Source organism: Rattus norvegicus, chromosome 9 (assembly GCF_036323735.1).
Source record: "Rattus norvegicus strain BN/NHsdMcwi chromosome 9, GRCr8, whole genome shotgun sequence".
NCBI lineage: Eukaryota > Metazoa > Chordata > Mammalia > Rodentia > Muridae > Rattus > Rattus norvegicus.
The window spans coordinates 26,644,132-26,669,392 of record NC_086027.1 but is presented as its reverse complement, the minus strand read 5'-3'; positions in this window follow the sequence as shown (position 1 = coordinate 26,669,392).

The following is a 25,261-nucleotide window of genomic DNA, read 5'->3' as shown; positions in this document are numbered from 1 at the left end:
TGGTTGGTTGGTTTATTTTTTTGTTGTCTTTTACTGGAGGTTGACTCTGGTACATTCTAGAGGATTCCCCAACCTCCTATCTCCTGAGGTTGCCTATTTCAATTCTTTCTGCTGGCCCTCAGGGCTTCAGTCCTGTTCCCCTCCATTGCCAATAGCTGATCATCGTCCCCTCTTCCCATCCCTGTCACCTGTTTCACCCAGATCCCTTCCTCCCTAGCCCTCCTGTGACTGCTTTCTTTTTCCTCCTAAGTGGGATTGAGACATCCCCACCTGGGCCCTTTGGCTTGTTAGCCTTCTTGAGTTCTGAGGATTGTATCCTGGGAATTCTGTACTTTTTTTTGGCTAATATCTACTTATTAGTGAGTACATACCATGCATATCCTTTTGGGTCCCAGTTACCTCACTCAAGATGATATATTCTAGTTCCATCCATTTGCTTGTAAAACTCAGACCTTCAAAGAAGACCTCATACTTATATTTCCCAAACTATTCTATAAAATAGAAATAGAAGGAACACTACCTAGTTCATTCACAGTCACTCTCATACCTAAAGCACACAAGGACCCAATGTCTTAGGATTTTACTGCTGTGAACAGACACCATGGCCAAGGCAACACTCATAAGGACATTTAATTGGAGCTGGCTTACAGGTTCAGAAGTTCAGTCGATTACTATCAAGGCAGGAAGCATATCAGGGTCAAGGCATGGCATAGTGCAGGCAGAGCTGAGAGTTCTACATCTGCATTTGAAGGCAGCCAGTGGAAGACTGACTTCCAGGCAGCTAGGGTGAGGGTCTTAAGCCCACAGCCACAGTGACACACCTACTCCAACATGGCCACACCTCCTAATAGTGGCACTTCCTGGGCAAAGCATATAGAAACCATCACATTCCACTCCCTGGCCTCCATAGGCTTGTCTAAACATGTAAGTCTATAGTGGCCATACCTAAACATAGCATAATGCAAAAATATATTTAGTCCAACTTCAAGTTGGTACCCCGAGAGAGGTATTGCTGTGATAAGCCTGATCATGCTTTTGCTTGGAAGACTGTACATTTGAAGGCTTTGGATTTAGAAAGCCATGAAATGCTTTGAGTGGTGCTTAACGGGTCATCCTAGTAGAAACATGGAAGACTTTGTTGCTGAGCGTAATTTGAACCGTGCATACCTGGCTCAAAATGTTTCAGAAGAAAAGAATTTCAGAATGTGACATAGGGACTGTTTTCGTGGTATTTTGGTGAAGAATGTAGCTGCTTTTTGGCCTTGTTTGAAGAGTCTAACTGAGGCTAAGGTAAAGAGATTTATGTTAATTGCATTGATAAAGGAAGTCTCAAAAAAATCCCAGCAGAGACTTTATTCTCTGATTAAGTCTATTAAAGAGCATTTTGAACAAGCGTAGCACACAAGTAAGTAATATCCCTCCATGGCCTCTCATCAGTTCCTGCTTCCTGACCTGCTTGCATTCCAGTTCTAACTTCCTTTAGGGGTGAAGAGCAATGTGGAAGTATAAGCTGAATAAATCCTTTGCTCCCCAAATTGCTTGTTGGGCATGATATTTCTACAGAAATAGAAACCCTGACTAGGATACCCACCAAAAAAAGAGAACTTCAAACCTATTTTGCTTATGAATATTGATGGAAAAATACTCAATAAAATTCTCACAAACCAAGAACACACCAAGAACACATCAAAATGATCACTCAGCATGATCAAGTAGGCTTCATCTCAGGGATGCAAGGTTGGTACAATATAGGAGAATTCATTAATGTAATTTACTATATAAACAAACTCAAAGAAAAAAGTCACATGATCCTCTCCTTAGATGCTAAGAAAACATTTGACAAAATATAATAAGCCTTCATGTTAACAGTATTGGAGCAATCAGGAATTCAAGGCCCATACCTAAACATAATAAAAAGCAATTTACAGCAAGCCAACAGACAATATCAAAGTAAATGGAGAGATACTTGAAGCAATCCCATTAAAATCAAGGACAAAACATGCATGCCCACTCTCCACTTATCTATTCAATATAGTATTCGAAGTTTTAGCTAGAGCAATAAGACATCAAAAGGAGAACAAGTGGATACAAATAGGCAAGTCAAGATATCAGTATTTGCAGATGATATGAGATTATACATAATTGACCCCAGAATTCAATCAAAAATTCTTCATCTGATAAACAACTTCAGCAAAGTGGCTGGATATAAAATTAACTCAAATAAATCAATAGCCTTCCTTTATACAAATAATAAATGGGCTGAGAAAGACATTAGGGAAATAACACCCTTCACAACAGTCACAAATAATATAAAATATTTTGAGGTAACTCTAACCTAATAATTAAAAGATCTGTATGACAAGAACTTCAGGACTCTCAAGAAAGATTATGTTTAATAAACAGGATATCTATAGTAGTTCAATTTTGTAGAATAATTGTTCTCAGTTCTTCCATTTCTTGATTAATTTCAGTTAATATTTTTGCTGTAAAATTAGTAGTTTTTTATTTTAATTAGACATGCTATTTTAGAAACATCTTTAAAATTTAACAACAACTAAGGGCCCAGCCTAACATTACAAACTCTATTTTCTATTCATTCTCCATTTTATGTTAAGCTTGTCCTCAGGCTCAACTCAGTTACTGAGAAAACTACAACTTGTTCCAGAAAGTAACACACTTCAGCAACAGCCATAACTTTCCTAACAACAGCCACTCCACCCCTAGTAAGAGCCAATTAGCTCCTAAGAGGAAACATCTAATGTTCCAGATATTTTGAGATAGATTATCAAGTTAACTAATAATGTAACTGCTAAATTGGAAAGCCCCTGCCCCAAAATACACACCTTGCTGTAACTATGATAAAAAGGCCAAGACCTCACCAACTTAAGGTCATATATAACCATCAACCATGGTGTTGAAGAGATTGGAGTCAGAGCACGAGCTTGAATAAAGATTCATTACTTTTGCATAGGAGTTAGATTCCTGGTAGTCTCTGGTGCTCCATGGGAACCTTGTAGTCTGAGCATAAGAAAGAAGTTCTGGGACAAGCACCAGGAAGTCCAGAGTACCAGCCACTATAGTGGGATCTAATAGATATATGTAATCATTGTAATTCTCAGGGAGAGTCCTTGTAATTCTATTAACTGATTGTAAAGACTTGCTGAGGTGTAGTGTATCTTCTTCCACATAAACCCTTATATTCTGCAAGGAATGTGGAACAAGTATTATTTTCACAGATAAAAAGATCATCCTAAGGACAATTGTTTACCAAAGAGGAAGGTTGATAAGAAGTGGAATTACAATTAGAAGGAACATTAGTACAATCAAAACATAGAAAGTGGAGGGAAAAGACATTAGACACGGGAATATCAGGCACAGCTTTTAAAACACTACTTGGGGCATGTCCCATTTTGTCCCCCTGATCCTTGAGAAATTTTCCTATGAAAGCTCTTTCTTTTACTAATATCTTTATGAGCCCAGGGATAGAGGGATCCTCTCTGACATGGAAGACATTTTCTCCGTGGCTTTTTAGGACTAGATGGATGCAGAGATTATACTCCAACTTATTAGTTAACAGACATGGTTACTGTGGCTATACTAAGTTCAACTGATGGGATTAATGAATCTGTCCAACCCCCTCTTATTCTAGCACAAGTGTAAATTCATTATTAGAACCGTTTAAAGACTAGTTGATTATGTCAAAGTCTATATTATTACATCAGGAGGGGTCACTTATCAGTCCATCCTAAGGATCTTCCATCCATCTGGCTAAAAACTATTTGGTCCCCTTCTTTTGCTTAAGCTGTGGGCCCAGCTTTTATTGTGGATAAAAACAATATTTTGCACAGCAAGACAATGTCAAGATCTTTCCTAGTTAGAGGTGCCTTTTACTTCCTCTGTCTAGATGCATTTAGATTTGGTTTGCATAGGTTAAAAACCAAACAAACAAAACCAAACAAAACTGTTAGCCATATGACAATGAAGGTATAAACACAAAGTTTAAAGTTATATTAGTCAAACATAGAAAGTTTGTTTTCTTTTTAAATGGTCCTTTTTCAGTCATTTTTTTTTACCTCCAAGGGTTGGGGTCCTCTTCTATGGGTACCATGGGTGCCTTATTGAGGTATATGTGGTGATCACAGGCAGGAAGACCAGCAACCTTAAAAGCAGCAGTAGGCATCCAGAGAATCATAATGTAAGGTCCTTTCCATGTAGGTGCAAGCTGGTCACTTTTTAAGTGGCAGACTAATGGTGGATCTGATGGGCAGTATCTATGGGTCTGAGCTTCTAGACCTGAGGGAAAATCTTACCCAAAATTAATTGTACTCCTTTCAAAGACTCAGAGATTAGACATGGGGCAATCTGTTAACAGCCTAGCCTATACCTGAGCAATCATGGGAAGTGGTTGCCCACAGATTATTTTGTATGGGGTGAACTTTTCTTGGTAGGGGACCTATAAGACCCTGAGGAGGGGGTAAGACAACATCTCGACCTAGTTACCACCAGTCTCAATTGTATATTTAGTTAAAAATCTCTGATGAGCTCTATTTGTCCTATCTACCTTTCCTGATCTTGGAGGATGATAATTTACAATGAAGTTAAATGCCTTAGAGAGAAATTGAGATAACTTGGCTTTGAAGTCCAGGACATCACTGGACCCCAGAGATATGGGGAAGCCAAAACAGGAGGTAATTTCCATTATTAATTTTGTAGCTATCACATGTGCCATTCCCACTTGGGGTGTAAAAGCCTATGATGAAAAGAGACCAGCAGATCTTTGTAGACACATAGTCCTGGAATGACTTCAGTTAAGTCCAATTACCAAGATTCTCACTATCTTGGCTCTGTTGACCTGGGAGAGGCATGCCATCTTTGCATTTACCTGATATACGTCAGACCGCCATCCAAAATGAAGTGAAGTTTTTCCTCTATGACCAGGTAGTCAGACAGGAAATGAGTTCTTAGGTTTTCTTAGGTGACAAGTGGGTAGAGCCATTTGGTATGCAGATTCTTCTCTCATGTAAGGTCTACTGTGGCTCTCTTGAGCCCCCGAGTCAGAAATGACTTGATCTGTTCTGGATCATACACAGGAACATCTTCAAGGAGGAAGAATTAGTTCTCAGAGGCAACAGATAGTTCCAGATTAGCCTGGGGTTTGAGTTCCCTGAGGACAGCCTCTTGGGGCAACTTAATATGTACTGTTATTTCCTTAAGTTTGGGGACTTTTATCATTGTGGTGCCCTGGCCAATTCAGTTTATAGACAGATGGCAGATGGTTTATAAGCTGCTAGGACAATTTCATGTTTATTTTTAATAGTCTTGCTTTCTAAGATGAGTAAGCACCTCTGTTTATATATGTTGAATGACATGAGCCATGGCAAAAGTATATTAGCTGACCGTGTAGATGTTCACCATTTTTTTTCCTTCAGCTCATCTTAAATTCTGTGTCAGAACAATTACTTCTGCTCTCAGGATATATAAGCCCCTGGCAAGGTTTGTGCATAAATGACCCTTTTCTGGCCCATCACCACCCTTTCTTGAATGAAGCTGCTGCTCTCCATGTAGAAACCTGCATCTTTGTTGGTAAGAAGAACATCTGTCAGGTCAGGCTGCATACCTTGGACGATGTCCAGTATCTCCAGGCAGTCATGGATGGGTACCTCGGTGTCATTGTCCAACAGCAGGCTGGCAGGATTGATAGCCAAGGATTTATCAAAGGTCAGACTGCCCTTATCTAAAAGAAAGGCTTGGTCAGAGAGGCGCTAGACATCCACCAGTTGGTGGCATCTCTCAGCAAATTTTCCACAGTTATTAGAATGGGTATAGCTAGAGTTTGTTCCGGTGTGTGCTTGTTAGCTCTTGAAAGAGTTGCAGTGGCTCTGATGGGTCTGAAGCAAGGCAATGTGCAGAGGCTACAAAATCTAGTCTTTTTGAGGTGTAAGTTATCATCCTTTTCTAAGGACCCAGTGTCTAAGTCAGAACACATTTGATAGTGCTTTTTAATTCAAGACAACGAGGAGGTATTCCAGGCTGACTAGCAAGATATTCCTCACTTATAGGTAAATTATAGGTAAAGCTTTAGCAAAGCAAGGCAACCTAGTAGTGTATCCTGAGAATGATATTATTGCCTGAAGCTTTTTCAAGACATTCCATCCTATGAAAGGATTGGGACATTCATGAATAACAATGAAAGAATGAGACACAGTTCTTGTACTAGGTTGTCTGGCCAGTGACACACACACACACACAAATATATATATATATATATATATATATATATATATATATATATATATATATATATATACCCTTTAACCACGGTATTTACATTCTTTGGTTGATAAGGTTCTTAGAAGCTCCCATAATACTGAATAAGTATTTCTCCCATGTTCACCAGAAATGTTTATAGGTTACCCATCTACTGCTAAACATCACTATAAGCTCTGGGTACCTAGTTTGGCCTTGTTAATTCTCCATAGCTATAATTGCCTTGGCTTTGGAGAAGTCTACCTGTTTCCACAGTGGGCTTTCATTTTTCCCACAACCCATTTCTTTGTAGTAGGCACATTGGTCCTTTCATAAAGATCTTTTCTTTTTTCTTTTTTTTTTTCTCATGCAGTTCATGGGCAGAGTTGAAAATGCCTAGGGTTTGTAGTACAGCCAAGGTGGCATACTCCACATTCTTTATCAAATGATCTTTACTGTCTCTGTTTTCAAACTTCATCTGGGCTTTTTCTAATAGCTATGACGTGTTCTTTGCTACAAAGCCACTAAATTTTTGTATCTTCCTACATATCAGAGATATGATGGCTTATATATGCTTGGATCAGGGAGTGGCAATATTAGGTGGTGTGGCCTTGTCGGAATAGATGTGCCCTTGTTGGAAGAACTATGTCACTATGCAGGTGGGCTTTGAGGTTCCTATGCTCAGTCTTTGCCCAATGTAGAAGAGAGTTTCCTCCTGGGTGCCTTCAGATCATGATGTAGAACTTTTCATTTTTGTAGCACCAAATCTATCTGCATGATACCTCCCATCATGATGAAAATGGTCTGAAGCTCTGAGATGATAATCCAGCCTAAACTAAATGTTTGCCTTTATAAGAGTTGCTTTGGTCATGGTATCTCTTCAAGCAATAAAACCCTAAGACAAGGAGTCAACTAAGTAACAAAGGCCAGGTTAATCAGATTTAGATTTGTCAGGCCCCCTGGTTCTATATGGGTAAATAAATGAACAATGTCCAGGAGCCCCGTTTTTCATCTGCTACCTTAAATGGGGTTGTGAGCTTTGGGGCTGCCATTTCATCCCTTCTAAAAGAATCCAGTGCTACTCACTGAGTGCCCTCCTACATTTCTCTTTGTTTTAGTCCCATTGATGTGCTTGGCAGAGCACAGTGAATTGTCTAGGCTCTGTAAGCCACTAAAGGTGTTTTGGGGTGTGCTTCAGTTGTTTTCATGAGAAACATTCCCTTTCTTCAGTAGTAAGGAGGATATGGAGACTCTGTTGACCATTGTCCTACATGGAAAGATGATTGAAAAAGATAGAGTCGATTAAACAAATAAAGGGTCAGGGTTAGTGCTGAAAGAGGATTCTGATTATTCCAGTTGTGGAGATCTCTAGTGGAAAAAAGGGATAGCATGTAGCAATGGTCAGAAAAATGACTGTAGGGGAGCAAGGACCAAAGGAATTGCCCTTCCAGAACCAGAATTAGAGGAAGTGTTGGGTATTATTCAGGTGAGGAGGTAAACAGAATATGGTTATATAGAGGGAGGAGGCTTGCTTCCTTCTATGAGGCCAGCAGAAAAGATTACAGAGGGGGTTTCTGTAAGGCCCTCAAATGCATCCATCTGCCAACAATCACATGGCTTAGTCACTTAGCCTGTTGTGAACCATATTAGACTTTCATCCAGGGAGTGGACTAGAATTGCTTCAGCACAAGGCAAGATGTATCCAATTTGATCTGGGTGGCTGGGTAAATCAAGGGTGACATTTACCACTGTCCAGGATATTTGAGAATCAAAGTGCCTTGAGAGGACCAGTCAACCCCAAATGTATACCATTTAGTTTCACAAGATGTTCAGAAGTGACCTTGATTGGGATTACTATAATCCTCCTTGATTATAGGAGAGTAAAATTTGTCAAAATTCTTCAGAACACATCTAGAGGCCTATTAGGCTTGTTTTTACACATGCTATTCATTATTTTAGTCACGCCAATGTAAATCAGTTAACACAGAAGATAGAAAAGACAGAAAAGAGACAGTGGAAATGAAGCCAAAAATAAGATGTTCAAAGTCAAGACTTACAACAACGAGAAAAACAGGACAAAAAATAAAACACAAAAACAAAAACAAAAACACAGATCAAGAATCTCAGACAGAAAAGTAACATCTTGCTTTTTTCCTTCAATGGGAGAATATTGGGATCCCATATAACCCATAATTTGTCCCAGATAGGAATCCCATAAAACATAACCATACAATCACTCACCAGGAGGCCTCTACAGATACTTGATGCTTTTCTCAGCTCCACAGTTCACTCCAATAGTCTGCAATTTAAATGTGTCATTTGAGTCTTGGAACATCTCAGAGAATACACCTCCTCCAGTGGCTCCTTATCCCTGGAATTCTAGAGTGAAGATTTGGCTTTAGAATTTGGGTGGAGAGTTGGTCTGAATATTGCTGGGGTTTCCAGAAAATGTCAATACTAACTGAACCAAAACAAAAAACAAAACAAACAAACAAAACAAAACAAAAAAAAAAAAAAAACCACTCTAGGACCGGGCACTTCCTGTGTTTACCCAGAGTCCCAAACCCACGGATCCCGGCCCGCAGCAGCTCTCTGCTCGCAGACCCCGTGGGTAAGAGACCTCACCGCCTGATCAGGTGGGCACTCCTGAGGCTGCAGAGTGGAGGAGACCACCAACACTGCCCACCCCTGCCCACATCCCTGGCCAAGAGGAAACTGTATGAGGCCTGTGGGTTCCCGTGGGGGAGGGCCCAGGAGCGGCAGGACCCCTGCACCTGAGACACCGCCAGAACCTGAAGGGACCGACCGGATAAACAGTTCTCTGCACCCAAATCCCGCGGGAGGGAGAGCTAACCTTCAGAGAGGCAGACACGCCTGGGAAACCAAAAGAGACTTCACTCTGCACACATCTCGGAGCCAGAGGAAAACACCAAACGCCATCTGGAACCCTGGTGCACTGAAGCTCCCGGAAACGGCGGTGCAGATCTTCCTGGTTGCTGCAGCCTCAGAGAGCTCCTGGGCAGCACCCCACGAGCAAACTTGAGCCTCGGGACTACAGGTAAGACCAACTTTTCTGCTGCAAGTGACCTGCCTGGTGAACACAAGACACAGGCCCACAGGAACAGCTGAAGACCTGTAGATAGGAAAAACTACACGCGCGAAAGCAGAACACTCTGTCCCCATAACTGGCTGAAAGAAAACAGGAAAACAGGTCTACAGCACTCCTGACACACAGGCTTATAGGACAGTCTAGCCACTGTCAGAAATAGCAGAACAAAGGAACACTAGAGATAATCTGATGGCAAGAGGCAAGCACAGGAACCCAAGCAACAGAAACCAAGCCTACATGGCATCATCAGAGCTCAATTCTCCCACCAAAACAAACATGGAATATCCAAACACACCAGAAAAGCAAGATCTAGTTTCAAAATCATGATGCTGGAGGACTTCAAGAAAGACGTGAAGAACTCCCTTAGAGAAACACAGGAAAACATTAATAAACAAGTAGAAGCCTACAGAGAGGAATCGCAAAAATCCCTGAAAGAATTCCAGGAAAACACAAACAAACAGTGGAAGGAATTAAAAATGGAAATAGAAGCAATCAAGAAAGAACACATGGAAACAACCCTGGATATAGAAAACCAAAAGAAGAGACAAGGAGCTGTAGATACAAGCTTCACCAACAGAATACAAGAGATGGAAGAGAGAATCTCAGGAGCAGAAGATTCCATAGAAATCATTGACTCAACTGTCAAAGATAATGTAAAGCAGAAAAAGCTACTGGTCCAAAACATACAGGAAATCCAGGACTCAATGAGAAGATCAAACCTAATGATAATAGGTATAGGAAAGAGTGAAGACTCCCAGCTCAAAGGACCAGTAAATATCTTCAACAAAATCATAGAAGAAAACTTCCCTAACCTAAAAAAAGAGATACCCATAGGCATACAAGAAACCTACAGAACTCCAAATAGATTGGACCAGAAAAGAAATACCTCCCATCACATAATAGTCAAAACACCAAACACACAAAATAAAGAAAGAATATGAAAAGCAGTAAGGGAAAAAGGTCAAGTAACATATAAAGGCAGACCTATCAGAATCACAACAGACTTTTTGGCAGAAACTATGAAGGCCTTCAGAAGATCCTGGACTGATGTCATACAGACCCTAAGAGAACACAAATGCTAGCCCAGGTTACTATATCCTGCAAAACTCTCAATTAACATAGATGGAGAAACCAAGATATTCCATGACAAAACCAAATTTACACAATATCTTTCTACAAATCCAGCACTACAAAGGATAATAAATGGTAAAGCCCAACATAAGGAGGCAAGCTATACCCTAGAAGAAGCAAGAAACTAATCGTCTTGGCAACAAAACAAAGAGAACAAAAGCACACAAACATAACCTCACATCCAAATATGAATCTAACAGGAAGCAATAATCACTATTCCTTAATATCTCTCAACATCAATGGCCTCAACTCCCCAATAAAAAGACATAGATTAACAAACTGGATACGCAACGAGGACAGTGCATTCTGCTGCCTACAGGAAACACACCTCAGAGACAAAGACAGACACTACCTCAGAGTGAAAGGCTGGAAAACAACTTTCTAAGCAAAGGGTCGGAAGAAGCAAGCTGGAGTAGCCATTCTAATATCAAATAAAATCAATTTTCAACTAAAAGTCATCAAAAAAGACAAGGAAGGACACATCATATTCATCAAAGGAAAAATCCAACAAGATGAACTCTCAATCCTAAATATCTATGCCCCAAATACAAGGGAACCGAACTACGTAAAAGAAACCTTACTAAAGCTCAAAACACACATTGCACCTCACACAATAATAGTAGGAGATTTCAACACCCCACTCTCATCAATGGACAGATCATGGAAACAGAAATTAAACAGAGAAGTAGACAGACTAAGAGAAGTCATGAGCCAAATGGGCTTAACAGATATTTATAGAACATTCTATCCTAAAGCAAAAGGATATACCTTCTTCTCAGCTCCTCATGGTACTTTCTCCAAAATTGACCATATAATTGGTCAAAAAACGGGCCTCAACAGGTACAGAAAGATAGAAATAATCCCATGCGTGCTATCGGACCACCACGGCCTAAAACTGGTCTTCAACAACAATAAGGGAAGAATGCCCACATATATGTGGAAATAGAACAATGCTCTACTCAACGATAACCTGGTCAAGGAAGAAATAAAGAAAGAAATTAAAGACTTTTTAGAATTTAATGAAAATGAAGGTACAACATACCCAAACTTATGGGACACAATGAAAGCTGTGCTAAGAGGAAATCTCATAGCGCTGAGTGCCTGCAGAAAGAAACAGGAAAGAGCATGTCAGCAGCTTGACAGCACACCTAAAAGCTCTAGAAAAAAAAAGAAGCAAACACACCCAGGAGGAGTAGAAGGCAGGGAATAATCAAACTCAGAGCTGAAATCAACCAAGTAGAAACAAAAAGGACCATAGAAAGAATCAACAGAACCAAAAGTTGGTTCTTTGAGAAAATCAACAAGATAGATAAACCCTTAGCCAGACTAATGAGAGGACACAGAGAGTGTGTCCAAATTAACAAAACCAGAAATGAAAAGGGAGACATAACTACAGATTCAGAGGAAATCCAAAAAATCATCAGATCTTACTATAAAAGCCTATATTCAACAAAACTTGAAAATCTGCAGGAAATGGACAATTTCCTAGACAGATACCAGGTACCAAAGTTAAATCAGGAACAGATAAACCAGTTAAACAACCCCATAACTCCTAAGGAAATAGAAGCAGTCATTAAAGGTCTCCCAACCAAAAAGAGCCCAGGTCCAGACGGGTTTAGTGCAGAATTCTATTGGACCTTCATAGAAGACCTCATACCAATATTATCCAAACTATTCCACAAAATTGAAACAGATGGAGCACTACTGAATTCCTTCTATGAAGCCACAATTACTCTTATACCTAACCCACACAAAGGCACAACAAAGAAAGAGAACTTCAGACCAATTTCTCTTATGAATATCGATGCAAAAATACTCAATAAAATTCTTGCAAACCGAATCCAAGAGCACATCAAAACAATCATCCACCATGATCAAGTAGGCTTCATCCCAGGCATGCAGGGATGGTTTAATATATGGAAAACCATCAACATGATCCACTATATAAAAAAACTGAAAGAACAAAACCACAAGATCATTTCATTAGATGCTGAGAAAGCACTTGACAAAATTCAACACTCCTTCATGATAAAAGTCCTGGAAAGAATAGGAATTCAAGGCCCATACCTCAACATAGTAAAAGCCATATACAGCAAACAAGTTGCTAACATTAAACTAAATGGAGAGAAACTTGAAGCAATCCCACTAAAATCGGGGACTAGACAAGGCTGCCCACTCTCTCCCTACTTATTCAATATAGTTCTTGAAGTTCTAGCCAGAGCAATCAGACATCAAACGGAGGTCATGTGGATAAAGATCGGAAAAGAAGAAGTCAAACTATCACTATTTGCAGATGATATGATAGTATATTTAACTGATCCCAAAAGTTCCACCAGAGAACTACTAAAGCTGATAAACAACTTCAGCAAAGTGGTTGGGCATAAAATTAACTCAAATAAATCAGTAGCCTTCCTCTACACAAAAGAGAAACAAGCCGAGAAAGAAATTAGGGAAACGACACCCTTCATAATAGACCCAAATAATATAAAGTACCTCGGTGTGACTTTAACAAAGCAAGTAAAAGATCTGTACAATAAGAACTTCAAGACACTGAAGAAGGAAATTGAAGAAGACCTCAGAAGATGGAATGATCTCCCATGCTCATGGATTGGCAGGATTAATATAGTAAAAATGGCCATTCTACCAAAAGCGGTCTACAGATTCAATGCAATCCCCATCAAAATACCAATCCAATTCTTCAAAGAGTTAGACAGAACAATTTGCAAATTCATCTGGAATAACAAAAAACCCAGGATAGCTAAAGCTATCCTCAACAATAAAAGGACTTCAGGGGGAATCACTATCCCTGAACTCAAGCAGTATTACAGAGCAATAGTGATAAAAACTGCATGGTATTGGAACAGAGACAGACAGATAGACCAATGGAATAGAATTGAAGACCCAGAAATGAACCTACACACCTATGGTCACTTGATTTTTGACAAAGGAGCCCAAACCATCAAATGGAAAAAAGATAGCATTTTCAGCAAATGGTGCTGTTTCAACTGGAGGTCAACATGTAGAAGAATGCAGATTGATCCATGCTTATCACCCTGTACAAAGCTTAAGTCCAAGTGGATCAAGGACCTCCACATCAAACCAGATACACTCAAACTAATAGAAGAAACACTAAGGAAGCATCTGGAACACAGGGGCACTGGAAAAACTTTCCTGAACAAAACACCAATGGCTTATGCTCTAAGATCAAGAATTGACAAATGGGATCTCATAAAACTGCAAAGCTTCTGTAAGGCAAAGGACACTGTGGTTAGGACAAAACGGCAACCAACAGATTGGGAAAAGATCTTTACCACTCCTACAACAGATAGAGTCCTTATATCCAAAATATACAAAGAACTCAAGAAGTTAGACCACAGGAAGACAAATAACCCTATTAAAAAATGGGGTTCAGAGCTAAACAAAGAATTCACAGCTGAGGAATGCCGAATGGCTGAGAAACACCTAAAGAAATGTTCAACGTCTTTAGTCATAAGGGAAATGCAAATCAAAACAACCCTGAGATTTCACCTCACACCAGTGAGAATGGCTAAGATCAAAAACTCAGGTGACAGTAAATGCTGGCGAGGATGTGGAGAAAGAGGAACACTCCTCCATTGTTGGTGGGATTGCAGACTGATACAACCATTCTGGAAGTCAGTCTGGAGGTTCCTCAGAAAATTGGACATTGAACTGCCTGAGGATCCAGCTATACCTCTCTTGGGCATATACCCAAAAGATGCCCCAACATATAAAAAAGACACATGCTCCACTATGTTCATCACAGCCTTATTTATAATAGCCATAAGCTGGAAAGAACCCAGATGCCCTTCAACAGAGGAATGGATACAGAAAATGTGATACATCTACACAATGGAATATTACTCAGCTATCAAAACAATGACTTTATGAAATTTGTAGGCAAATGGTTGGAACTGGAAAATGTCATCCTGAGTGAACTAACCCAATCACAGAAAGGCACACATAGTATGCACTCATTGATAAGTGGCTATTAGCCCAAATGCTTGAATTACCCTAGATGCCTAGAACAAATGAAACTCAAGACGGATAGTCAAATGTGATTGCTTCACTCCTTCTTTAAAAGGGGAACAAGAATACCCTTGGCAGGGAATAGAGAGGCAAAGATTAAAACAGAGACTGAAGGAACACCCATTCAGAGCCTGCCCCACATGTGGCCCATACATATACAGCCACCCAATTAGACAAGATGGATGAAGCAAAAAGTGCAGGCCGACAGGAGCCGGATGTAGATCGCTCCTGAGAGACACAGCCAGAATATAGCAAATACAGAGGCGATTGCCAGCAGCAAACCACTGAACTGAGAACAGGACCCCCGTTGAAGGAATTAGAGAAAGAACTGGAAGACCTTGAAGGGGCTCGAGACCCCATATGTACAACAATGCCAAGCAACCAGAGCTTCCAGGGACTAAGTCACTACCTAAAGACTATACATGGACTGACCCTGGACTCTGACCTCATAGGTAGCAATGAATATCCTAGTAAGAGCACCAGTGGAAGGGGTAGCCCTGGGTCCTGCTAAGACTGAACCCCCAGTGAACTAGACTGTTGAGGGGAGGGCGGCAATGGGGGGAGGCTGGGGAGGGGAACACCCATAAAGAAGGGGAGGGGTATGTTTGCCTGGAAACCGGGAAAGGGAATAACACTCGAAATGTATATAAGAAATACTCAAGTTAATAAAAAAAAAAACAAGAAAAACAAGACCAGAAGCAAAAACAAACAAACAAAAAACAACCCCCTATCACAATTTTGAGCCAAATTTAAAGCAAGCTTGATTTTGTTGAGGTACACCCATGAGCTGGCCAACAACTATGCCCTAAGTCAACTTAGGAAGACCAGCTCTGAGTACATTATGTGGGCTCCTTTTAAGGACTAAAGTCACAGGTATTGCAAAGCAGGTTTAAAGAAGAGAGACAATGAGACAGTAAGGAAATGTTGAAATGATATCCCCCCCCCCAAAAAAAAAATCCACCATAGGGTTACCGTGTGATTAGGGAGGGTGATTAGGAAGCATTAGGATATTCTTGAATACAAGACAAGGTCATGAATTAGGGCAAATCAGCCTCCTAGAAACAGAATTAAAATCAGAAACATAGCTCTTTCAGTTAATGGAAGCTTATTTTTAACAACACAATATAATGGCTCCTGTCTTCAAAATGGAGTCAGGCACGTTCCTTAGTGGTTGGAACTAGGCACACATATGTGCTTCATAATATGAAATGGCAATTTAAATGGTAAAATCCCTGCTAAACTGGGACCATTCCTAATTTGAAGATGTAGGTTTGCATGCCAAAAATAAGACTTACAGAAACAAAATTATGGGTAATAAAAACTTAATACCCCCTTTCCTTGTATAGCCTTTCTTTCAAGGTTACCTTTCATATTATAATTCCTTCAGATTCCCAAAGACAGATGGGTACTTATGTGTATGCTAAATGCAAAAAGGGCAAAGTAATTGCTTAGGCTATATACATTCTAGGAACAATATATAAACTGAGTAAATTTTATAAACATTTAGGAGTGTATATGAGTGTGTGTGTGTGTGTGTGTGTGTGTGTGTGTGTGTGTGTGTTTGTCTGTGTGTCTGTGTATGTATATGACAGTTGAAGAAAAGTAGGCCACAATCTTGAGAGAAAGCCAGGAGTGCTACATAAAAATGATTGGAAGGGGGAAAGGAAAGGGTGAAATGAAGTATTTATAATTTCAAAATCAGTAGATCAACAAATTCAAGAAAACTACTTAAAGATTAATTTCTTTAGCATTGGTCTTTATTGTCCAGTTCTGTGTTTCTGGTACTCTGATCATTATATATATATATATATATATATATATATATATATATATATATTATATATATTATATATATTATATATATATATATATATGAATGATTCTGAGACTGAGCTGGCATAATAACAAAGATCATAAGATCATAAATCCTATAAACCTCACCCACTCTTCAGCTGCTGCTGCCAGACATGCTTTGTTAATTAGTTAATTAGTTTTAGAACCAGTCACATAACACCTGCCACATCCTGAGTAAGTTCTGAGCTGTGGAACTCAGGACAGTTTGCACATCAAGTAGTGTCCTCTCCTCCTTGAGAAACACACAATCTGGTGTTTGATGTTTAACGGTTGTCTTTCCTTCTACTTTGGGCTCATTAAAATGGTGCAAGATTTTATTGGGCATTTAAATGAATGGAAGAATGGAAGAGAAGAAATTAAAAGTCCTATAAATCCATCCACACCTTGACAGGATGATCCTGGGTACACAGTTAGGGCCCAGTTGATTTTTACTGAATCTATTAAGCCAACCCACATAAAACCTTGAAAGGCTTTTAACTTTATACTCAAAATTTTAATCGTAGCTGTTAGGATATGTTTAACTATCAGGAAATTTCACTTGCTATTGTTGTAATTATAGTCCAAGGAAACACCAGAAATGCATTCCTTTACCAACACTGAATATCTTTATGTGAAAAAATAAGAAACATACTCATAGCCACAACAACTAGCATTTTAGAAATACTTTAGTCTCAACCTTTGCATACGTTCTATATGGCCTAGAAGAACACTGTATGCATTTATGGCAAACACTATATTTAAAACATAGCTCCTCAACATGCCTCATCCTCTTCCTGAAATTAGACTCTGTTCCAAGGAAAGTTTAGTGTCCTTTAGTTTTCTTGGAAAGTCTTGGAACACTGGCAGCTTTGACATACATAACAAAATTGAAATTTTGTTTTACCTATTGAACTGAGCCATAAAAAGTCTGTATCGCCTATACAAGGCTCAATCGTACTGTTTGGAACTTGCACCTTGGTGTCATATGAAAGTTTAAATCCCAAAGAAACTCAGGAAAATGACTAACTGATGTACCCATTAATGTATCAAAGCAGACTCTGGATGAGAGCCTCTCCTAGTCTAGCAAATAACTGTTACAGGGTCCTGGTACCTCTCAGCACTTCTCATCCTTGTCCCCTGCCTTAAAACTCTCCAGATACTGAGCCTTACTTCTTATCCCCCAACTTCCCTCTCCTAACTAAGCCAGCCATTTTGGCTATAAGCTCTCTTGGTTCTTATGTTCTTGATTTATGGCTTTCTGTTTGCTCCCTTTCTTTTCTGGTCCTCTCTTGTTCCCTGCCCCCTCATGACTTGGTATGTATCTAGTCTCATAGACTGGCAATATCTAGTCTACTACTTTATTTGCTCTGGGCTCTTTCAGATGCCTCTGGCTATATTATATAATAAACACCTCCTTAACCACGTCTAATAGTGGTCATGTCCTCATTTTCATCTAGTGGGGAGGTCCAAGATGACAGGGAGCGTAGATTGAAGCTAGACCCAAGTGCATAATTGCTCAATACTGAGATTCACCCTCACTCCCGCTCTTTGTTGTTCAGTCTAGATGAGGCATCATCTGAGAGCCTTCTTTAACTAGTGGATATATATAAAAAGAGAGACTTGAGTGATGTTTCCCAACCCTTTTGTCATGGCAGAAGACACTGAGCAAATCAGAAATGATTTATCCTTACAATGTGGCAAATTTACAAATAAATAAGAGTGTGATTACTTAAGTCATTAAGTCTTGAGGTCATTCATTACCCAGTGACATTAGACAAGAAAACACCTAGCCAGTCTCATGCTATTCTCATAAGAGTCATTGGAGGTGGGTACTTAAGAGTACATCATTAGTATTCTCATTGTGTACATGAAAAAACTTAGAGATAGTAAAAAAAAAATAGTGTTATGCAACTAGTAAATGACAAATGCCCAACATGTAGGACCAATTTACATGGATATCTGTTTAACTCTTTTGGTGCAGAGTGAAGAAATTACTCTGGCAGAGACTACTGTCCCTTTTCCTTGGTCCATACTACACTCTTAACACAGTCAGTCCTTAACTTGCCTGATGCACAGAATCTTTGATCTCAGACATTCCTATGTACCAGCTATTACTGTAGCTCATGAACTCTCCTCTGACTACTATATTCCCTAATAACTCTAAAGATGCTGCCTACATCTTTCTTGCTGAAGCTCCCCTGATGTCTGGGAGGCATTGCTCTTCACTGATAAATATTCCTCAACATTTGCATCCCCTCTACTAACATTTTATCAATGAAGTGGAAATTAACCTTTCACCTTCCAGTATTCCCCAATGATCTGAATGCTGAAATGCTTATCTTGTATATCTAGCTTAATCTACGTACATTCCAAACTCTCTGCACCCTTATTATTTTGTTTGTTAAATCCAATTGTTAGGCACAAAATCAAACACATTTTAAGAAAATTTAATTATACAAGGGTAATATTTTGGAATAAAAATTATGACCTTTCAAAGTTGACATAGATTTGAAGAATTAAAATAGGATTTGTGAAATAGAAAGGAATTTTAAACACATTGAAACTATAATGTAATCAGAACAAAGGATGATTATACTGAAATTTTCTTAATGATGAATGTCAGACAAGAGTGTATGTATATTTATGATTTAAAAGCCCCACAAATCACAGAAAACTTAGCTTAGGAATATCAGAATATGTTATCTAATATAACAAATTCCCTTCAACAATAGCTTTTGCTTTTCAAATTTGACATTGTTTACTTTTTCAGAGCACTTTAATTTCATGTAGACAATGGAAGTTTTGATTGGCTCCCAAGCTATTAATTGGCAATAAGGTTCATGTCATTCAAGTTGTATTTGAATTCTTTCTGACACCGTAAATGGAACCAAAATCAGTCATGCTTCAAACACTCCTAGTCTCATTCTCTTTGCAATGTGACTTCATACTGTCTCAGTTTGTGAGACTAAATGTTCTTTGACCTTTAAGGTGGATTAAAATGTGACTTGGTTTGTCCAGAACAGAACATAAAGTAGTAACGTGCCATAAAAGAAAATTTTATTTTATTTTCCATTTTTAATGCATTGTAAGCTTTGATATACTGCAGTTTGGTTTCTTTATATATATTTCATATGAATATTTAAATTTTATTTTTTATTTATGTGTTTACATGTGTATCTGTGAGTATATAAATGTGTGTGTGAGTATCCACAGATGCCATATTTATAAGGCCTTTATTTTACTACAGATCTGTTCTGTTTCCTGTTTGAACAACTATATGTTAATATCTGTTTGCTCAGGGAAAGTTTAAGATACAACAAGTTCTTAGCAGAAATGTTTACCGACCTACAGTCAGTCAAACAGCAATGTAGCCCATGAGAGCAGGTAGACAATCCTAGAATCAAACATTTCCTGGTGGTTTAATGAGTGCTTTCAGATTTAAGCACCGTCCCACCAATGTTACTGTTCTTTTGTCATCTGACAGTTGAAATCAAGCATGGATGTTCTCCCTGAATTAAGGGCACAAATTCCTTTACCTTCTATGAGGCCATTAAACTATTCCATTCCATATATCCACCATTCAACAGTAACAGTAAATGTTTAAAGCTGTCCCATGTATACTTCATTTCTGTTCTCTCCAGAAGAACAGAAATTATATATATATATATATATATATATATATATATATATATACATATACATATACATATATATCTTCTTTTTATTTAACTGCTTACATCCTTCCTTTTTATCTCAGGTTGTTAAAAATTATTAACAGGTGCTTAAATGACAGAAAGAAGTTTGTAAACATCTTGTATCTTTAATTTTAGATTCAGTGTCAACTGTCCTTTTGATTTTAGCTTCTCAACAAAAATAATACATTTTTAAGGTACTTGATGAGCAGTTTCCAGGTTGCACAGTATGCACAAGGTAGCACAAAGCTACCACACATTGTTCTCCTGTTAATGGTTCTTTGTGAGCTTTAGCCCTGGATCTCTCCTAGCAAAATGACGTTTATCTCAGACGATCAGGATATTTATTCATAGAAATACTAAGATATGAGTTTGACCCTGAAAATATATAGCAATAAAAATGTGTACTCTACCAAATATATCAGTTTAGGGACAAAGAAGGCCATAAATTAGTGCTTGCCTTGCTGTTTACATGTACAGGTATTTCAAACATCTCTTCAAAATGTCCCGAGTTTTACCTAAAGTCAGTCAAGATAGCCACACTTGAGCAAATGTCATTGATTTATTTCTCCTCTGAGTTGGAAGAAGGAATAATTTGTTAGCTGCATTCTTGAGCAAAAATAAAAGAAATTGCCTTCCTCTCATTTGTTACCTGTCTTCGAAATAACAGAGGGTTAAAAAAAAATCACATACATACAAATATGTACACAGTGCTTTGGCTAAGTTCACCAAAAACAAACACTTCTTAGAATTTGCTGGCTGTTATCATTTCTAAGGATTCATTTCTCCCTCCCTATGGCCCTCCCATATTCAATCCATCAATATCAATAATTTGATATTCTAAATCCCCAGTTACTCTAACCTCCAGTATCACTTTATTCTCCTTCATTCACTCACAATCTATTTTCTAGAAAAATATCTGATAGGTTAGTGATATCGCATTTCCTAATCTAGATTTTTTTATAGAATTTTTACAGAAATATTTTCTAAGATATAGACTAATTTCATGTGTGTGAAGTGCAGGCTGGTGGGGTCCAGGACCATATTTTATCACTTTTTGCCTCATTCCTTATAGACAGTATCTCTTGATGAATCTGTTCCTAGGCTGATGGGCAGCAAAACACAGCACGTCATGGATAACTGCCCATCTGTGGCTACACCTAGCTTTATTTATACATGAGTTCTGAGGATCTAGACTCAAGCCTTCAGTTGTTGAACTTGAGTTCCTTCCCAGTGTTTCCTCTCCCCAAACCCAGCCTGAAATACTTAAGCCATTTTATCAAAACTCGTTTGATGGCTACTAAATACGTCAGTAAATTGAAAGCCTATCACAACCATCTCTTGCATCCTTAAGCTAGTAAAATCACCAAGGGACTTGAGGCTCCCAATGTGTAAAGCACATTTACAGTTCCCCTGGATTCTCCTATTCAACAGTTCTCCAAGATCTGCTACTTAAAATGTTTCCCTGACGCCCAGTGAAGGCATTATTAGATTGTAAGACACTCTCTCAATCAAGCAACCCCTCCCTCAACATTTTACTTTTTAAATTATTTTGACTATAACTGGGGTCCCAGACATTAGTACAAACTGATTCCATGATGGAAGTCCCATTCGGACCAGAAAACACAGCACGTGACCAGCGCCAGGAGACAAACAGAAACAAAGACCTAATCCGTAAACATTCACACTTTTGAGAAATTCTCTAAAGTGTACCAACCTTGCTGTATAGCTTCTGCTTCTGATAAACTGGTCTTGTTAAGTGAAGTTATGTCAATGGGCAATGCGATTTTTGTCTTTAAAAACCCACCCCGAAAAGGTCACTGAGCTCCCAAACACCCAGTGTTTCAACAACTAAAAAAGACTTTTTATTGGCTTAAGCGCATGTCTGAGCAGTCTTTTCTTGTGGGTGCCCCAGGACATTACAAAACAAACAAAATTCAAATGAAAAAGATCTTTTTTTTTCAGATATACTTAAACATTCATAAAACTTCTCCCTTTCCCTCTTCCTCCCCCTCTCCCTCCTCCCCTTCTCTCTCTCTCTCTCTCTCTCTCTCTCTCTCTCTCTCTCTCTCTCACACACACACACACACACACACACACACACACACTAAATAAAGCTGTACCATGTGTACTATGTCTATCCAGTTGGTTGGCACAGGTATCTTCTATAGTTTTTAAACATTGACACAGACCTACTAACAGTACCATGACCTTGTCTCAGCTGAGGAGTAAAGCCTCTCAGCTGTTACATGAGAACAATGAAGAAGAAGCAGATGCTAATGAAACCAGATGATAGGAAGCCCAATTTAGAGAATCCCAGATGGTACACTGAGGAAAAGGCACTGCTCATTTGCTTTTGGAATAATCTTCCACTTAGATCACACTTTGTGGGTAGACGATGACTAAGCTATCAATTATCTACTATATGTGTATATTTCTATGATTAAAAAAGTCACTATGGCTCTTAGTTTCTCATGATTTTATTGAGCTTGAGTATAACCATTTAACCATTTATCTATAAAATTTTGTATACATTAAAACAAACACAAATGATCACTTTGCACCTAACAGTTGGGAAGTGTTGGAGGATGACAGTAGGTCTGGCGTTGTTGATGAGATCTTTAACTCTGAAGCACATGGCTAGAATTCCTCTCCTTCCTCAGGTCTCTTGTAACAATCTTTACTTACTTTTATGTATAGAACACTGTAGAAGTAACCATAAACTGTCACCTGCTAATGTCTACATATTGGGTTACAAGACCCATTTATTGGATGGTTACTTAGGTCCAGTTAGAGAAAAAATATCCCAGAATGCCTTGCTCTTATTCTCAGAGGACATGTCAGTGAGAATGAGGTGTAGCTTCTATCTAGTACATGTTGTACATTCCTTGTGTTCTTATCAGAGTGGATGACTGTATAGAGGACAGGAAAATACAAATATTAAAAAGGTGTGAGTCTTAACGATATATTATTATCTAGGCACAAGTGAATTAAAATCTGATTCTTTGAATAATCTTATTCTTTTTTATCTTTATTAACTTGAGTATTTCTTATTTACATTTCAATTGTTATTACCTATCCCAGTTTCCAGGCCATCATCCCCTAACCTCTCCCCCTCCCCTTCTTTAAGGGTGTTCCCCTCCCCATCCTCCCCCCATTACCACCCTCCCCCCAACAATCACATTCACTGGGGGTTCAGTCTTGGCAGGACCAAGGGCTTTCCCTTCCACTGGTGCTCTTATTAGGTTTGAATAACCTTATTTCTAAAACCATAACATGAGAATAAGATAAATGCTAAGGTCTTTTAAAGAACATACTATGTACCAAAGACTATCAAGGAAAGAGCACTGCAATTTCTGGTTAAAAGAAAAGAAAGATTTGGCATGAAGTAATACCTAGGGATCATCTGAGTTCAGAATTTATTATGGGTCCCTTCCCCTTCCTATATAAAAATGACATTTGGGACAACTTTTAAACTGGAGAAGTAATCTGTAGGTTTTTACAAAGTAGAGTCTACATAACTCTGACCCACAGCTGTGTAATTAACTGCAGTTTATACAGAGAAAAATCATCCGTGCCCTTCCACATTGATAATAAAAAATTAAATTGCTACATGGACCAGAAATGTTTAAAAGGATTTAAAAATGGGAGCAGAAAGGGAAAGCTGGGATGCACATTGAAGGCCTAGTGAAGCATCTAAAGAGAAGGTGCCCTGAAGGTTATCAGTGTAGCCACAGAGAGTATTTTAGTCTTCTAGACATTTCTCTCAATAAACAAGCCCAATGAAGATTTGGGCAAGGGAAAAAAAGGGACAGAATTAAGTAAAAATTACAACTTAATATTTTTAATACACCAACATAACAACTCCAGAAAACATGAAGACAGGTCAATAGGTAGGAAATGTCCACCAAGAACAAACTCAAAAACCCACATTTGTTAACTGAGTAACAATACATCTTTTTAAACCTTCCACATTATCACTTTAGAAAGAGAACTCATTTAGCAATGATCACCAGTATTTAAAAATCAAAGAGCTATAATCAGAAGTCCAACTTCTGCTTAAAGTTCATAAGACTCAGGATAAGGCTTCCTAGGATGTTTAGGCAGTCATGTTGGTGAGATCTCCAGTCAGCTCTGAAAATGTAAGTATAAATAACAATATAAAAACTGAGCTTTAGACAAGTAATACTTACATATTTAGTAAATATACACTCACACACACACACATACACACACACACACACACACACAGTTAAAAACAAGGAATTAAACTAGGAAGCAATCAAGTAAGCCTTTACAGAAGGATTTAGAGTGAGGAAAGAGAAAAAAAAATAATACAATTCTTTGTTGTAATCCAGGCCAGCAAATTACAATCCACCACACTTATAAAGGCGAATAAGTACCCTTTATTAGTCGGTGCTGAGAAAATATCTCCGAGTACTGTTGGCATTAAAGCTCAAAAGTACAGCATTGAGAAGGAAAAAAAAGGCCTGCAATAGTACAACAATCTTATTGCGAGCTGTAGGTCAGAAGAACCTGGTGACCTTTGTTCCAGTTACACATTCAGCAGATAATTTGGTTATGTGTCTGGGCCATGGGCGTTGTCATGGTAAGTTCTGATGGTGTTGCCCAGGTGGACATGCCTATTCGAAGATTTAGAGACCGAAAGGCTCCTGAGCCAATACAAATGGGATGAGGATAAAATTAAGGGAAAGTGATATCATCAGTCACTATAATTAGAAGTACATTTTTAAAAATTTTATAAATCAAGATAAGCGATCTGTGTCTTTTGCCATGAGGTAACTTAGAGGCTGAAGCATACACACTAAGGAGCAGATGTGTCAAAACTTGAAAGTGAAACCACCCTGTTTCTAGGGATTATATCTGTTCTTATAATATATGAAGGGTAGGAAGACAACTTAAATGAAATCAAGAAAGACAATAGCTATGAGGAAAGAGATGTCCTATAGAACCATTGATGCTGTGTTAGGGCAATGGCAGAGAATAATGGAAAATAATTTCATAAAAGAGACTTTATTTATAGGGTGATATATTCAGATGGATATGTGTACTTAAGCAGATTTAAACATATATATATATACATATATATATATATATATGTAATAATATAAATTGTAAAGCAAACCAACAAAATTAATCAAGGGACAACAGAGAAACTCCATCTTTGAATAGGGTATAATAT